General features: G+C 37.8%; 2 long non-coding RNA genes across 2 annotated transcripts; both read left to right on the plus strand.

Moving 5' to 3' along the window:
• The first annotated feature begins 1,813 nt into the window (after positions 1-1,813).
• On the plus strand, positions 1,814-6,097 carry LOC104228827 (uncharacterized). Its single transcript, XR_711431.2, has 3 exons — positions 1,814-2,082; positions 3,503-3,596; positions 5,742-6,097. It is a non-coding gene; the product is annotated as an uncharacterized lncRNA (long non-coding RNA).
• A 955-nt stretch (positions 6,098-7,052) lies between these two features.
• On the plus strand, positions 7,053-18,146 carry LOC138880464 (uncharacterized). The gene is made up of 3 exons (XR_011403139.1): positions 7,053-7,484; positions 10,724-10,771; positions 11,313-18,146. It is a non-coding gene; the product is annotated as an uncharacterized lncRNA (long non-coding RNA).
• The last annotated feature ends 815 nt before the right edge of the window (positions 18,147-18,961 follow it).

Below are 18,961 nucleotides of genomic sequence, written 5' to 3' on the forward strand. Positions count from 1 at the left end.
CACAATAGGTGCCGAAACATTACCAGGTCTTGCAAAACCTAGTCCGGACATACGCCCAAGTTCGAAATCATCATACGAACCTGCTAGAACCTTGGAATCCCAATTCCGAGGTCGTTTACTCAAAAATCCAACCTTAGTCAATTCTTTCAACTTAAATCTTCCGAAATGAGAATTCTCTTTCCAAATCCACTCCGAACTTCTCGTGCGCACAAGTCATAATACCTAAAGTGAAGCTGCTCATGACCTCAAACTGCTGAACGATGCACTAGAGCTCAAAATGACCGGTTGGGTCGTTACAACAACCATTGGTTGATCAATTTAAACGAATTAAACCTCATACCTAATTCTCCTGAATGTGGTCCCCAATCCTCAATTTAAACAATTACAACAACACTAACTTCCCTCAAACGCTAAACACTTTGACGGGCCAAGCTAGAGAATTCCTCTTTCTAAACTCAAAAGGGTGGCCCTCTTCAATCAAAAATGATTGTTAACATAACTTAGCATACACCCCCAAAAATATTGGTATAAACTAAACACTAACGATGCATACAAAAATGGTGCAAAAATATCAGGATTAGGTGGAGTGATCAAAGATCACACAAGAAAGTGGATCATTAGCTTCCAAATGCAGCACACGATAATTTCTCCGCTTCATACTGAATTACAGGCAATTCACGAGGGTCTCCAAATTGCAAAAAAAAAAATCAAAATTTTTCCCCTTGAAGTGGAGACTGACTCAACTGAAGCCATCTTGGCAATACAGCAGTTTTTCTGACCTTGTTTATGCATGCAGATCATTAATGCACCAACAGAAGGAGCTCCTGCTTTGTCAGAATTTTCGTAAAGGCAATCAAGTGGCGCATCTCCTCGCTAAAGACGCCACCAAAAAAAACTTCAAGCAGTTTTCTCTGGACACTCCAGAAGTCCATGCAACACCTCCTCTTTTTGTGAAGCAACAACTGACTATGAAAGAAAATTGAACCTGTCTTTTTGTAAAATGTTTAGTAACTACTGCTTGTAATATGCAAATATCGCTTGTGATAATCCACCAATGTGTGGTAATTTTCCTACTATCTGTAACAAATTGAGCGTCTTCTAGTTATTATAATATATGTTCAGTTACTATAAAAAAAATAAGTTGTAAGAATAGTTTAGCTAACTACGGCTCGTAGCTACTAATTCCTTGCCATAAGGTGTATTTCATTGTATTCAATTTAGCTAAATTAAATTTATTGTATTCAATTTGGCTGTATTTAAAACAAATACAGGCAAAATATAAATATTATATATTGATTTACATTTAAAAAGAAAAGTACACTGAAATCCAGCCCGATCTGAGCCGACCAGATTTGATAAATATAATTAGAAAATCCGACAAAATAAAATATACTATATTTACACTTAAAATAGATAATCTATTAATATATAAAAGGAGAAGCAAATCCATGATATTATGCCAAGTGTCATAACAAAATATCAACATGTGTCATGTTTTAGGACAAAACTCCAATAAATTTGGAGATTCAAAAAAATTAAAAAAAAAATAAACTTTTTAAAATAATTAACCAATTCAGATATTGGAGTTTTGTGAAGTCTCATGTTCTTTTGTACACAGATTTTTTTTTTAAAATAGAAAACTAAAAATATATAACTACTCCAATTCCAAAAAAGGAACCCCACGTTTTTCCTTAGTTTTTTCTTCTTCTCTTTTTGCCCTACTTCTTCGTTAAAAACTTGTAGATTAATTCTATCTTATTTCATTAAATTAAATTAAAAGATAAGAACCACACTCCCCCATGATCCCACGAAATTGCAAAATCAAGCGCACAAAAAAGATAACAAATTAACATAGCAAAACTGCTGTAGAGATCAGTTTCTCTCTTCTCTGGAGAAGTTTAAAACTCCTCTAATTTCATCAAGATGACCAGATAGAAGAACCAGAGTTTGTTCTACTATTTTCATTGATATGAACGGCAGGAGATTTGTACAAATGATGAATATATCGAAGAACCAACAATGCCAATGACAGATTGCGAAAGAAGACGTCTCAATTGGTGGTTGTAGGCATGAAATCTTAAGGTTGTCAAATAGAAAACAAGTTCTTTCTTCTCCGTTTTACATATTTGATTTATCTTCTATTTGAAATTCGAATAGAATTTTACTATAACCAAATTAATTTGGTAGATGAAATTTGGTACACGATTTTGACTTTTCGCCAAAAAAATTAAGTTGAATGATGATAAGAAACTTTTCAATGATTCACTGGTATAACACACAAAAGGATAAAAGACGAATGAAGAAAGGTGTTAAGCAGAGAAGCAGAGTATTTCTCCTCAAACATCACTTCACATTCTATTAGTTTGCGTGTGCTAGCAATGGTTGTAATAAAAAGAAAGGCAAAATCTTCTGTCACATGTATTTTGATAAATATTATTTCATTGATATAGGTTTAAACGATTGGGGTATTTTTACAAAGTACTCAGTGTTCTTTTATTGAATGAGGCTCTTCATCCGATTTTGTATGTTATATGCCATGTACAAAATACTTAGTGGATCTATTACTATTTAGTGATCATATATTTGTTGATTTCATCCTCACTTGAACCAGAAAATTGATAAATGTAAGTTAGTGGCCTCAATAATTCTCCTGGACCAAGAAAAAATGGCCTTTGAATTGCTACTAGATAGGTATTGCATTTGCTTCAGGATAGTTACACTGAGTAGTGGCTAAGCATTTACCTTTTTGAGTACACATGCTCATATATTTCTGGTTATAGATTCATTTGGAGCATTCCTCTGATGGTAATTCCATTGACTGGCTATCACTCTATAATTTGCTATATAACTTATGCAAATCTTTGTTGGTTTTTAGCATTTTCATTTTGTACTTGTGGCATAGATGGTTTACATCCTTTAAATTCAAACTCAACTTCATACATATTCCACAAACTCAAAAAAGGTCAATATTGTACAAGCAGAGAAAAACAAAAAATAAAAGATGCCTTCATTTCAAATCAGTGATTGATGTTTTATATGCGAAAAAGAAAGATGGTTTGAATCACTAAATTATGAAGTGGCATGATAGTGCTATGGTAAATAAGGTTGTTCGGTCGAAAGATGTGACTGAACAACCACGAAAATAGGTGAGAAAGAGGTTTATAAGTAAATGGTTATGAAATCACCGAATAGGCAATGATTTAGATTGAATTGTATATGTAAAGGGAAATTTGCAATTTTAGTGTTTCTCCTTATGAAGAAAAGGTTTGCATTATGTGTTTTCTGTATTAGTTGTGTGTGAATATGAATGTGATAGTGAATATGTGGAGCCTTTGAGGTCGCTATGTGATGTTCAATGTAAGTTGCAAGTTCGGACAAGTAGAAGGAAAATTAGCATTATAATGTTCCAAATTTTTTTATTTTAAGAAATATTAGACTGATAAGATGTCACTATATCAAACCTCATAGCAGTTTTAAATATGCATTTGTGAAAATAATTCAGGGATTGCACATGGCTGGTTTGTGACATACAAAGATGAAGTAGTGGCTATAAAAGGCTCACCAAGATATATTGGGTGGTCTATGGAGCATCTCAAGTAAGTTCCTTTCATTGTCATTATCTATTGCTTTATTTTGAAAAAGTTGTGAATGTAAAATTTAGTTATTAGATTGTGCTTTTTGGTGTTTTAATTTAGCATGTTTACCTTCAAAGTAACTTTATTGGTTTAGCTTGGATTAAACATTAAGTTCTTTTTCTTTTCTTTTTCTTTTTGGGTAAGGTATGATTAAACATTAAGTCTTAGTCTTTAGAACTAGATCAACATAAAGAATAGGAAATAGCTGAGTTTAGAATGATCTGATGGAAACTTGCCTTTTTCAAAGTACATGCAATGAGTGATATATTTTTGGATTGCTTGTTGCCATTATTAATTTCTAGCTTGTGGTGTTTTAGGAGCTTCACTATTTCGCATAGAGATTTTCCAGAATGTCAATTGATAAAAAGGAATCATAAGCATCAGTTTATTAATTATAATCATCAATTATAACCATTTTCTTCAAGATGACCAATATTATTGAAGGCAATTGAGGATAAAAGAAAGTAATATATTTAATTTTTGACCCAGCCTTATATATCAACATGATCATGAACAATCATTTTATTTTTTCTTTTTCTGACCATCATAGAAACAAAGCTAAAAAATGTAAATGTACAAATTTATTCTCAAATAAATGTATCAACAACTTTTGTTTAGTGGATCGAACCCATATAATAAATTTATAGTTTCCTCCTTTTCAAATAAATAAATAAAAAATTATATGACATGGTAGATGTTATCAGCATGTGTTAATTAAATCATTTTTCAGAGTGATATTTTATAGAATATGAGCCAATATGTTGGGAGCTTCTTCTTTACTCTCCATCCTTTTAGGACTCAGAGACAAAAGAGAACCAATACCCATAAGTGAGACTTAAGTTGGTTTCAGTCCTTGCTGCTAATTGTATTATAATCTTGAACTAGCATTTCATGTTTTGATAATAATCTACTTTAGTAATAGGTATTATTTGAACCAGCATTTCATATATATGTTAACAAATCATCTAGGATGTAATAAGACAACAGAACAAGTGAATAAAAGACAAAATAAGGTATATAAGCGTGTTAGTCGTTCTCTCCAGATAATATTTTTCAATAGATTATTTCTCACATTTATTTTTGGTCTGCATCATTTGTGCTTGCTACAGAGTTGACCGATTAAATGCCTTCTGGCAGTGGAACGCAATGCAAAGGAAAAGTAACTAGAAATTAAGGCTTTTATCATGTTATAGCATTCTCCTCTTGGTATTTAAAGATTATCTCTGCATATGTTCTACCATATCTTTCGTTACTTTATTAAAGTTTTATCCAAAATGTGATGCTTCTTTTTTCTGTCTTAGGGACATTAAGATGCACAAAGTTGTACTTGAGGAACATGCATGTCGTTAAAGATTTATCTTTGCATATGTTATGGGCTCTATTTTGTTAATTTATTAAAATTTTATCTAAAATATGGGGCTTTTTTTTACTAGATATTTGCACCGTCTCAAGGACATTTAGATGCACAAAGTTATATTTGAGGAAGATGCACCTCGTTATGGAACTGTATTAGCTTTTTACATTTCACAACCAGATTAATATTCATTATTATTAGATTCTTCTACTTTTTACTTGTTTTTCGCATGTATACTATGAACATTATGGAAGTTTATTCATTATATTTCTACAAGCATATCACTTACTTTATGTTTTAGATGTGCAAGATCAATTTTTCACTTACATTCTTCCTTTCCATAATTTCTTCTATCATCGTCTCTCTTTGTAGATCCTTTTTTTCCTTAGGCTGATTTTTTTTTTTTTTGTTATTGGAAAACAATTCTGGAAAAGAGTTTGTGTAGAGACAACAACAAATATTAGTTATCATGCATTTTCTAATATTCTTAGCTTAATCAGAAAAGTAAGGTGATGATATTGTTGACAAACTTAAGTCTCAAATCTTTGTCTTACTTACTTATATACAAGTCCAGTTATTATGTATTGTGAATAACTTTCGAGATACTACAAATAACTTTGTGAGGCTTAATAACTAAATTTATTTAGTTACCATATATGACTCTTTACTTTTAACAATCGTTTGTTTAAAACTGCTTTCGCTTTAACAATTTTTCTCTGGCCCATTTATATCGAGTTATTTTCTCTGTTTAGTGACAGAGACGCAGAAACATAAAAATTAAAGTCGCCCTTCTCATTGTTGGGTTAGAGGTTGATTTTGAAGCTTTTAATTTGGACATAAGATTGATTAACACAATCTTAAGGGAATAAATTCTCAACAAATGGTGATCGTCATGCCAAAAGTTACATACATTAGAAGTGTAGAACAAGGTTGGTGTTGGAGGTTATATGGCTCGGCTCGGTCAACCAGTGCCGATGATATACGGACACTTTGAATTGGAGATCTGCAGTTTTGAATGGATGAATAATATTTTCATAGCCGCTTTACAAAAATTTGAGATGTACTAAAGTTTCTGAAGTACATTGTTGTTGCTGAGTTTTTAATATATAAAATTATGTCTTAGGGAGAAGAATAAATTTTTTAGATTGTTGTGAGAATTGGAAAGTGTTTGCTGTTCTCATATGCTTTGGATAAATTTTCTATTGAGTGTTATGCAGGTTTATCTAAGGTAAATAAATATTATATACCGATATTTATATGCAACAACTAACTTTGTATGATAAACTAAGTATAAGATAACATCCTCTATATTATTTCGATTGACAAGTTTGAGATAGTTACCAAAATGATTTATCCGTTAAAATCATTTATTTTTCATCATTTTTCTAAGTCACAGTCCTTCCTTTGTACTCGAAATTGCACAATTAAAGTCCAATTAGCATGACTATTCTTGCAGAATTTCCTTCCCAATATGAAAAATGCGTGGAGTTGCTCAAAAATATTTTTGCATTCAAAGGTTCAAATAATTTTATACAAATATAAAGTTCATTGCTTGCGATATGCAAAGTAAAGTAGCTTATAATGTAGTATAGTACAATTAGGACGGCAAGAAACTCCAACAATAAAGCCGTGAAAATAACAATATTGGTTGTGAACACCTAATTTTTTACCACATCCAAATTTTATTCTATTTTAGTGTAAATATTTTATTTTAGTATAATATATATATATATATATATATATATAATTTTATTTTCATTTGTATAGAGAAAATAAAAATTTACAAAATATATATTTAGTTTCCTTTAATTAGAATTTTAATAAGTAAGTTATAGTATCTTTTCCTAGTATATTTAAAGTACATGTAAATATTTAATTTTTTTTATATTGTAAGAAATGTTGGTTAATATTCTTATCTATACATTTAATTTATTTTCTAAAATTAAAAATAAAAAAAAGGAAGTAAAGCTAACGTCAAAAGAGTCAAAAATCAAATTCTTAATTTTGTTAACTTTATTAAAACTCCCACTTGTCTCCCATATCTCTCACGTATTCCCCACAAATATCCACCCCTCACTCCCACGTTCCCACTCTTCCTCACCATCAACACACACCCATTTCAATTCTTTCCTCAACCTCAATCCCACGTCCCCACTTTAAATCTTTGGCACAAGATTAGATAACTACTTTTATTCCTCTTTATAAAGAGGTTTAAGGAAGAACGAAAAAGAGAGAGGAAGAGGACTAAATAAAAAGATTTTATTGAGCGGAGAGTTTGACAAATATTTGGTTTCTTCAATTATTTAAAGAAACTTTAGGAAGAGAAAATGGAGTTTGAATAGGAGCAAAGGTTCGAGTGGAAGTTTGGTTACTGCTTTTGTTCCGATTTTGAGTTTCCCATTTCCTGTGGTTGCGGTCTTTCTCATTTGAAATTTTTTAAACTGAAGTTTGTACCAGTTTTTATTATTACTGGTGAAAGAAGCTTCACCTTACAGGTTTTCTTCTAATCTTTGCTTAATCTATTTTAATGTGTTTGTTGAACATAAAGTGTAAATAGCTATCTTATAAGAATTAAGATCTATTAAGAAGTTGTTGTGTTGCTATAGTTTATATCTCATTTATTATTGAAGTAGTATTTGAGTTTTTATTTTTTGCTTAATCATTGTTGTGTATGTAAGATATTATTCCTTGAATCTTGAGTATGTAAGTATTTTTTATTTACTGCTTTGGTTAAAACATTTTCATAAGTTTTAGTGTTAAAATATTATCATTTTTAAATGGGTAAGAATGGTTCAAACAATACAGTTATATCTGATGCCATGAAATTTTCTTAATAACAAGTATTGAAGTTAAAGATCAAGTCCATTACGAGTTTTATTTTTAAGTCTGTTAATTTGTGTCAAATATCACTTTAAAAAAAATACATTTACTTCCATTCAAGAGTTCATGTAAAATCCTTGCAGTCTTGGGTTTGGAGTTTATTTGAAATTTTCTTTTTATGTGTTATTCTGAAATTTTCTTTCTCTTTCAATGTGACTAATAGAGAATATCTTACTCCGTATATTTGTTTTAGAAAATATTTTAAATGTTTATGATTTAGTTTTCTTTTACTTGTTTGCTAGTTGAAATATAATGATAATTAGTAGTAACAGAGAGCTACATGTTTTGAAGAACATAGTATTTTAATTGTGACGATCCGGCCAGTCGTCTCATGAGTTACCGCTCTGTTTCCCCCATTTCTACTTTATTATGCTTCGTTATCCGTGTTTTATATGATCGAGTTGAGTAGGTTGCGTTCGAAGTGGATTTGGTAAGAAATGAGACACTTAGTCTCTTTTGAGAAGGTTCAAGTTGAAAAAGTCAACCGGATGTAGAATTGTGTGTTAGAAGGCTTGCATGAGAGTTCTGATGGTTCGGTTAGATTCGGAAGGTGATTTATGGCTTAGGAGTGTGATCGGGATTGGTTTTGGAGGTCCGGTGTAGAATTAGGCTTGAATTGGCAAAGTTAGTATTTTGGCGATTTCCGGTTGTTAGGCGAGATTTTGATCCGAGGGTCGGAATGGAAATCCAAGAGTTGTTGTAGCTTCGTTATGTCATTTGTAATGTGTGTGCAAAATTTCAGGTCATTCGGACATGGTTTGGTTCGGTTTTTGATCGAAAGCGTATTTTGGAAGTTTTAGAAAACTTAGGCTTGAATCCGATGAATTTTGGGCAATTTGATGTTGTTTGAGGTGTTTTGATGATTAGATAAAGTTTGAATGAGGTTTTAGGATGTGTTGGTGTTTTTGGTTGAGGTCCCGGGGGCCTCGAGTGAGGTTCGGATGGTCAATCGGACCATTTTTGGCTTTGAGAAGTTGCAGAATTGGCTGATCAGATGTTGCAGGTTTTAAGCCTTCACGATCGCGTAGGGTCCATCGCAATCGCGTAGAAGGATTTTGGGTTGGCCTGTTAGCCTTCGTGTTCGCATTCGAGGTCTCGCGTTCGCGGAAGGCTAGGAGTTTGTGCTTCGCGTTCGCATGAGGCTCTCCGCGTTCGCATATAAAGATTTGGGGTCCAGTGGAATTTGCTCATTGCGTTCGCATCAGGTGTCTCACGTTTGCGAAGGTCAAGGCGGAAGAGGCATCGTGTTCACGGCTGGCATGTTGCGTTCGCGTAAGGTAAAAGTTGGTCAACGTAAATTTGTGTTACGCGAAAGCGAGAGGTTGACCGCGTTCGCGTGGAAGGAAAGTCAGACCTGGGCAAAAAGTTTATAAGTTATTTCATCCGCGATTTTGAGTCATTTTTCCACCATAGTTGATCATTTTGAGAGATCTTTGAGGGAGATTGTACAGGGATTCAAGAAGAAGTGATTGGAGGTAAGATTTACGAACCTAAAACATGATTCTATTGTGAAATTAATCTAGAAATTCATGGAACCTAAGCTAAAAATGGAAGAACTAGGGCTTGGGATTTTGAACTTTTAAATTGGGATTTGAAGGACCATTTAAGGTCGGATTTGAGAATTTTTTATATATATGAACTCGTGGGAGGATAAGGAACCCGTTTATGTACAAATTTCTGAGTTTCGAGAAGCAGGCCCGGGCTCGGGTTTTGCTAATTTCGGGATTTTTGATATTTTTCGATTGTTTTTGCTTGGGCTTTGTTCCCTTAGCATATTGTGATTTATTCGTTCTGATTTTGGATAGATTCGATGCGCATGGAGGTCGATTCGAGGGGCAAAGGCATCGCGAGCTAGAGTTGTAGCCGGTTCGAGGTGAGTAATGATTGTAAATGATGTCCTGAGGGTTTGAAACCCCGGATTGCACATCGTAGTGCTATATTGAGGTGAGACATGCGCTGGATGATGAGCGTGGGGTCTTTTACTACTGGGAATTGAGACTTGGTCCGTCTGACTGATGATTTTACCGCGTATTTGACTGAAACTTTTTTGTTATCATTATGATTTGGGCTAATTGCCATATTTGGGTTTCGTGCCAACTATTTGAACCCTTCGGGGATTTTGACTAATTTTTCCTCACTATAATTGTTAAAAATCATATCCTCGGTCATGTTTCTATCTGTTTTAAACGATTTGAGCCGGTTTTATCATACTATTCCTAAATGAGAGGAATTTGTGGGTTGAGATCCCTATCTTCTATTATTGTGCCCGACAGGCTGTGAGGTTAATGATTGAGAGGGATTGAGAACCCAATGGTGAGGATATTATATATGTTATGGATCGGACTGCACGCCGCAGCAATACTTATATTGATCGGGCTGCACGCCGCGCAATATAGCGCTTGGGCTGTAGGGGCCCCTCCGGAGTCTGCACACCCCAGTGAGCGCAGTCGACTAACTATACGGATCGGGATGCATGCCGCAGCGATGTACAGATCGGGTTGCACACCGCAGCGGTTATTCTGATTTCTGTTATTATGAGAGATATATGGGTCGAGAGCTGAGAATGAGCACTAAGTGATGAGAGCGAACCCGAGGAGCTGATACTGTTTTGAGCAATTGATATTGCACCCGAGGGGTGTATTTTTACTTGTTATTTACCGGCTAAATTACCTGTTTTACTTGGTTTAAAGGAATTTCATTTGACTTCCTCACTGATTTATTACTTTAAGTGATTTTTACTGCTTGATATAGAATGGCTTTGTGCCTTTACGTGTTTTTTTGCTTTCAGCCATTATTTATATTTATTACTCACTGGGTCGGAGTACTTACATTACTCTCTGCACCGTGTGTGCAGATCAGGCATCGCAGAGTCCCCTCCTGAAAGCTGATCCTCCCAGTCCAGGTAGTGTTTTCGGAGACTACGAGGTAGTTGTTGGCGTCCGCAGCACTGTGCCTCCCTTATCTTATTACTTTTATATTCTTCAGACAGTTGTACCAGATATTATATCTAGTAGACTCATATCGGGATCCTTAGTTGCTTGTGACTTGTGACACCCCGGTTTGGGCTGTGTCGGGATAGTTTCTACTATTGTTATCATAAATTCCGCAAATTATGGCTATTATAACATGTTTTAGAACTATTTATGGTATTTAACTATTTAAAAGAGTGTTCTGTTTTGGTTTGGTTGGCCTTGTCTTCACAAGAGGCGCCATTATGACCGAGTTCGGGGTTAGGGTCGTGACAAGTTGGTATTAGAGCCAGGTTACTTAGGCCTCAAAGTCATGAGCAGGTTTAGTAAAGTCTCGCGGATCGGTACGGAGACATCTGTATTTATCCTCGAGAGGATGCAGAACCTTTAGGAAAAACTTCATATTCTTGAAATTCTTGTCGTGCGACCTTGTTGATCCGAGAACTAAACTTCTGTTATTCTATTCTCCCACAGATGGTGAGGAAGCGAGCTACCGGACGAGGTAGACGACCACTAGTGCCACCCACTGAGGCCACCAGAGGCCGTGGACGCGGTTATGGTCGTGGCAGAGGCAGAGCAGCGAGGGCAACACCTGTTGATCCACCAGCTGCCCCAGCTCCAGATCAGGCTCCAGCAGCACTAGTTCAGGCACCAGCTGTGCCCATCGTGATCCCGGGTCTACAGGAGGCCTTGGCACAGATCTTGACAATTTGTACTGGCTTGGCTCAAGCTATTTCAGCCACTACAGCAGCATCTACTTCACAGGCTGAGGGATAAAATCAGACCCCCGCTGCTCGCACACCTGAGCAGGTAGTGTAGGGACTTCAAACGCCTGCGGCACCTCCGGCCCAGCCGGGTGCACCAGCTCAGGAGTTTGTGGTGCCAGTTATGCCGGATGATGAGTAGCGTCGTCTTAAGAGGTTTGGTAGACTCCAGCCTCCGTCATTCAGTGGTGTTGAGGGCGAGGATGCCCAGGGTTTTCTGGATAAGTATCAGCGGGATGCTCCGTACAGCAGGGATTCTTAAGTCTAGTGGTGTGGCATTTACTACTTTTCAGTTTTCTGGGGCCGCCTTCACTTGGTGGGAGGCGTATGAGAGGCGTATGCCGGTTGGTGCTGTGCCCCTTACTTGGCAGCAGTTCTCTACTCTCTTCTTGGAGAAGTATGTACCACAGTCCCGCAGAGAAGAGCTGCGTAGACAGTTTGAGTGGTTGCGACAGTGGGATATGACTGTGTCACAGTATGAGTCAAGGTTTTCTAAGTTGGCTCATAATGCCGTTTGGATGGTTCCGATAGATCGTGAGAGGATCAGGAGATTTGTTAATAGCCTTAACTATCATCTCCGTATTCTTATGACCCGAGAGAGGGTGTTGGATGCTACGTTCAAGGAGGTGGTTGATATCGCTCGCGAGATTGAGACGGTTCGCCGTCAGGATCGAGAGGAGATGGAGGCCAAGAGGCCTCGAGGATCGGGCAGTTATGGTGGTGCTCCTTCGAGGGCCAGTTTCAGCATGGTAGAGGTCGTTCTTTCAAGCCTGCTCAGTCAGCCCGTCCAGAGTATCGCGGGGCATCTTCGAGTCATGGTCATCATGGATCCCAGCGGGGCCAGACATCACTTAGTGCCCTACTAGCCTAGAGCTCGTCACGTGCCCCATCAGTCTAGGGTTCTTCCATGCCAGGTCCTTCTACTGGTCATTCCAATGCTAGGGGTTCCCTTCAGTCCCCATCTCCAGCACCGGGTAGTTGTTATAAGTGTGGAGAGTTTGGACATATGAGGAGGCAGTGCCCTCGACTTCGTGATGGTCAGCTTCAGCAGAGGGGTCAGACCTCGACTTCTGCACCAGTTACTTCACCACCTGCCCATCCAGCTAGGGGTGGGGGTCAGGCAGCCAGGGGTCGCCCCAGAGGGGGAGGTCGATCAGGCAGTGGCCAGGCTCGTTTTTATGCTATTCCAGGCAGGACAGATGTTATTGCTTCGGATGCTGTCATTACAGGTATTGTTTCAGTCTGCCACAGAGATGCCTCTATATTGTTTGATCCCGATTCCACCTAATCTTATGTGTCCTCCTATTTTGCACATCATTTGGGTACGTCCCAAGAGTTTCTTGCTTTACCTGTTCATGTATCTACCCCGGTGGGCGATACTATTACTGTAGACCGTGTGTACCGGTCATGTGTGGTGACTATTGGGGGTCTGGAGACCCGAGTGGATCTATTGCTATTGAGCATGGTGGATTTTGATGTTATTTTGGGCATGGATTGGTTATCTCCATGTCGTGCTATTCTAGACTGTCATGCTAAGACAGTTACTTTGGCTATGTCGGGTGTACCGCAGATCGAGTTTGCACACACATCAAAAATGACATAACGAAGCTACAACAACTCTCGGATTTCCATTCTGACCCTCGGATCAAAATCTCGCCTAACAACCGAAAATCGCCAAAATACTAACTTCGCCAATTCAAGCCTAATTCTATACCGGACCTCCAAAAACAATCCCAATCACACTCCTAAGACATAAATAACCTCCCGAAGCTAAACGAACCATCGGAACTCTCATACGAGCCCTCTAACACACAAGTCAACATCCGGTTGACTTTTCCAACTTGAACCTTCTCAAAAGAGACTAAGTGTCTCATTTCTTACCAAATCCACTCCGAACGCAACCTACTTAACTCGATCATATAAAACACGGATAATAAAGCATAATAAAGCAAAAATGGGGGAAAGAGAGCGGTAACTCATGAGACGACTGGCCGGGTCGTCACATCCTCCCCAATTTAAACAAACGTTCGTCCTCGAACGAGTCAAGAAACATACCAGACGCCTCAAATAGGTGAGGATATCTGCTCCGCATCTCCCGCTTGGTCTCCCAAGTAGCCTTCTCCACGGGCCGACCTCTCCACTGCACTTTCACTGAAGCTATATCCTTAATCAACTCTCTAAAGCCCATCTACATTGGGCACGTAAATCCGGCCCTGCATCCTCAACACCCCATCATCACCGATGGTCACATCCCTGGCATCATCATGCTGAACTTTGTCCTTAAGGACAAGCAAATGTGGATTATCATACTGGCGCCCTCTGATGCGATCATATAAGGAAGACCGAGAAACCACACAAGCCAACACCCGACGGGGCTCCGAAATCTCCAACCTCACGAACCGATTGGCCAAGGCCTGAACATCAACTACAAGAGGTCTCTCCCCAACTAGGATGTATGCCAAACTTCCCATACTCACTGCCTTTCAGCTCAAAGCATCGGCCACCACGTTGGCCTTTCCCAGATGGTACAATATGGTGATATCATAATCCTTAAGCAACTCCAACCATCTCCGCTGCCTCAAATTAAGATCCTTTTGCTTGAACAAATATTGAAGGCTGCGATGATCGGTGAATATCTCACAAGATACACCATACAAATAATACCTCCAAATCTTTAATGCATGAACTATGGCAGCCAACTCCAAATCATGAACATGGTAGTTCTTCTCATGAGGCTTCAACTGACGAGAAGCATAAGCAATAACTCTACCCTCCTGCATCAATACACAACCAATCCCAACTCTCGAAGCATCACAATACACGGTATATGAACCTGAAGCTGATGGCAAAACTAATACTGGAGTTGTGGTCAAAGTTGTCTCGAGCTTCTGACAGCTCTCCTCACACTCGTCCGACTATACCAATGAAACACCCTTCTGAGTCAACTTGGTCAAGAGTGATGCGATAGATGAGAATCCTTGAACAAACCGGTGATAATAGCTCGCCAAACCAAGAAAGCTACGAATCTCTATGGTTGAGGACGGTCTGGGCCAACTCTGAACCACCTCTATCTTCTTTGGATCAACCTGAATACCCTTGCTGGATACCACGTGCCCCAAGAAAACCACTGAACTGAGCCAAAACTCATACTTGGACAATTTTGCATAAAGTTTCTCCTCCCTCAATCTCTACAACACAACTCTCAAATGCTCCGCGTGCTCCTCCCGACTACGCGAGTACACCAGAATATCATCAATGAATAATATAACGAATGAATCCAGATAAGGCCAAAATACACTGTTCATCAAATGCATGAACGCTGCTAGGGCATTGGTCAGCCCGAAAGACATGACAAGAAACTCATAATGACCATATCTGGTCTTGAAAGCAGTCTTAAGAATATCTGAATCCCTGATCTTCAATTATGATAGCCCGAATGGAGATCAATCTTGGAGAACACTCTCGCTCCCTGAAGCTGGTCAAATAAATCATCAATGCGAGGCAAGGGATACTTGTTCTTAATTGTTACCTTGTTCAATTTCCTATAATAGATGCACATTCTCATTGTGTCATCCTTCTTCTTTACAAACAGAACCGGCGCACCCCAAGGTGACATGCTAGGCCGAATGAACCCCTTATCTAGGAGTTCCTGAAGCTGCTCCATTTTAGGTTATTCGGACATGGTTTGGTTGGGCTTTTGATCGAAAGTGTATTTCGGAAGTTTTAGAAAACTTAGGCTTGAATTCGATGAAGTTTGGGCAATTTGATGTTGTTTGAGGTGTTCTGATGATTGGAGCAAGTTTGAATGAGGTTTTAGGATGTGTTGTGTTTTTGGTTGAGGTACCGAGGGCCTCCGGTGAGTTTTGTATGGTCAATCAGACCATTTTTGGCTTTGAGAAGTTGCAGAATTGGCTGATCAGATGTTGCAGGTTTTAAGCCTTCGCGATCGCGTAGGGTCCATCGCGATCGTGTAGAAGGATTTTGGGTTGGCCTGAGTTTAGCCTTCGCGTTCACGTTTGAGGTCTCGCGTTCGTGGAAGGCTAGGAGTTTGTGCTTCGCATTCGCATGAGGCTCTCCGCGTTCGCGTATAAGGATTTGGGGTTCAGTGGAATTTGTTCATCGCGTTCGCGAAGGTCAAGGTGGAAGAGGCATTGCGTTCGCTACTGGCGTGTTGCGTTCGCGTAAGGTAAATGTTGGTCAACGTAAATTTGTGCTACGCGAACACGAGAGGTTGACTGCGTTCGCGTAGAAGGAAAGTCAGAGTACTTACACTACTCCCTGCACCGTGTGTGTAGATTCAGGCATCGCAGATTCCGCTCCTGAGAGCTGATCCTCCCAGTCCAGGCAGTGTTTTCAGAGATTATGAGGTAGTTGTTGGCGTCCGCAGCCCCCGTGCCTCCCTTATCTTATTACATTTATATTCTTCAATCAGTTGTACCAGATATTATATCTAGTAGACTCGTATCAGGATCCTTAGTTGTTCATGACTTGTGACATCCCAGTTTGGGCTATGTCGGGATAGTTTCTACTGTTGTTATCGTAAATTCCGCAAATTATGGTTATTATATCATGTTTTAGAACTATTTATGGTATTTAACTATTTAAAAGAGGTGTTATATTTTGGTTTGGCTGGCCTTGTCTTCACGAGAGGCGCCATCACGACCGAGTTCGGGGTTAGAGTCGTGACATTAATATAGGAGATTAGATTAACTTATTAAAATTATATTGTGGCCTTGATTTAATCTCTTAAAAATGTAGTTGCTGCATTTTTCTTCTATTAATGAAGCTCCCAAAAATATGCATTCTAGTAGATCCTAAGTAATGGAATTTCACACTTATCAATATACTGCAAATGCCCACTACTCTCAAATTTGAGAAGTTTAATTTAGACTAAAGTTCTTTAAATTCCTCCCTGTTAAGATATTAAATTTTACAATCTTTGATCCCTAATGAACAAGACTCAGATCTTAAGGCAATTAATCCATACACGAATGTTTGTAGAAATGCTGATTAGGCACGTTTTTAATTGAACTTCCGTGATTATGTACACGTTCGCGTGACATAGTTATGATTTCCCAAATCAAAGGCAAAGTATGTGTTTGCGCAACTTTGACGAAACAATCTTAAAAAATAATAAAGTGTTATTAACTGTGTACACGTATGCGTGACATGATTCCTGACACACTAAGCAAAATGAATACACGTACGCGTGATTCTTTTCAAGATAATTCTATAATTTCAAATAATCAAGCAATTAAAAGCGGTTTGAGGCAAAAGTGCATAAATTTCTCTAGAACATAAAATATCCAAAATTAGTTAAGCCAAGTATAATTATTAAAGCGACCGTGCTAGAACCACGGAACTCGGGAGTGCCTAACACCTTCTCTCGGGTTAACAGAATTCCTTACCCGGTCTTCTAGTTTCGCGGACTTTAAACAGATTTAAATTTCCTCGATTTGGAATTTAAAATAAATCGGTGACTTGGGACACCATAAATTATCCCAAGTGGTGACTCTGAAATAAATAAATAATCTCATTTCGATTAATGTCACTTAAATTGGAAAAAAATACCTTTCTTTCCTCCCTTCAGGGAAAAGGGAGGTGTGACAGCTATGGCGACTCTACTGGGAAAAATAAGAATTTGAGCTTGTAATGTGATTTGTACTTGGCTTTATTAATTTAATGTTATTACTGTATTTTTAGGCCTAATGTACTAATTGCCGCTTATTTACCGCTTTGATATTATTTGAATTGTATTAAACTGTCTTCTTACGCCTCCCTTCTGAGTCGTCTGAATTTATGGTGCACACGTGCGCGTGACCCACTTTTCTGTTAGAAGTCATACCAATTAGAACGAGGTTGGGACAAGTAACTAGGCCGGGTAGACTTTCGTGCTCCCGGTACATTGCCCCCACCTCGGCTCGAGCTGTCCGCTTGGGTAAACCATGTCTAAAACACTCCCTCTAGGATTTAAACCTAGAATAACATAGCCTCATGACGGATCCCTAGTAGGAACGTTTGTTTGCATCATGTGCATTTGACTTTGGGAACTCAACACAGGGGTTGGGTCCGTCTAGGACAGGTGTACCCGAGAAATGCAAGACCATCCTGATGCTTCTTATGTGCTACTTGTGCATTATGTTTGATTTGGTTTGTGCATGTTGACCGGTTCCTAAAAAAATATATAAAAATAAAAAAATTGAGGAAAAACTAGAAGGGAGAAAACATGAAAGAGAAATTTACCCAATTTTAAAAGAAAATCTCGGTATTTACCCCAAAAAGATTATTATAAAATAAGCTTGAATTTTTCAAAAAGTGTAATCCTATTCTTGAAACATTTACGAACTACGCGGGTCTGATTCTCACCGGATGTGAGATATGTAGGCAACCTTAATCGGGTCCGGCCCCCACTTTTTAAAAATCCAAAAATATTTTCTTTTAAATTCTTCTCAAAATCCAAAAATATTTATGTCCTTCTTCAAGAGTTTTTCTTTCGAAAATTCCCAAAAAAAAATTAAAACCAAAAAAATATTTTCTTTATTCTTTAGAAGTCTTTCTTTAGAAAATATCCACACAAAAAAAAGAGTTAGTTTATTAGTTTTATTCCTGATCTTCCCGAACTACGCAAGATCTGATTCATGTCTCCACATGATACGTAGGCAACCTATATCAGGTTCGATCGAATCATTTTGAAAAAAAAAAAAAAAAAAGTAAAGAAAAAGCGGTAAAAAAGGAAAAAGAAAAAAAAAGAAAAAAGAAGAAGAGAGTGTTTATTCTAACATGTTTGTTGTTTTGAAATAAAAGCTAATTAAAGGTGGTCGGTTTGTTGGTTTGTAATGGCGAGTCACGCAAACAATCCAAGATCCCTCGGAAGTAAAAGCATCTTCGCAACAAATGGAACAAGCACCATTGTTGTTGATCCAAGGTCACGTAAAGTCAAGTAGACAAATTGGCGGTGAAAAATGAAGGTAAATATGGGGTTGACTTTATCAGATTTGAGCAATAGGACATGGCCTGCTCGGGATGATTTGATAATAGGAAATTTGATCCAGCATTGAAAGCCATAGTAACCATTGCCGCGGTAAAAGAGAAACAAAAAAACGGGCGCCAACCCAGAAACTTTCCCTATCAGACGGGAGTCTCGGTAGCCGGTCTTGCTATCTTTTCTGTCTTTCGAGTTATTTCAGTATGTCATCCCAATGTTTTTTTTACTGGCTTACATTCTTGTGTAAACTCCTCTATCTTTTTTTAAAAAAATATTCAAATAAATGAAATCAATATTTCATCATCCATGAATGTCTATTTTCTTAATCTTGTCACCTTTCTTATTCTCTTTTAAGTTCTATAAATGTAGATTTT

The sequence above is a fragment of the Nicotiana sylvestris genome, chromosome 10 (assembly GCF_000393655.2).
Source record: "Nicotiana sylvestris chromosome 10, ASM39365v2, whole genome shotgun sequence".
In the NCBI taxonomy this organism is placed as follows: Eukaryota; Viridiplantae; Streptophyta; class Magnoliopsida; order Solanales; family Solanaceae; genus Nicotiana; species Nicotiana sylvestris.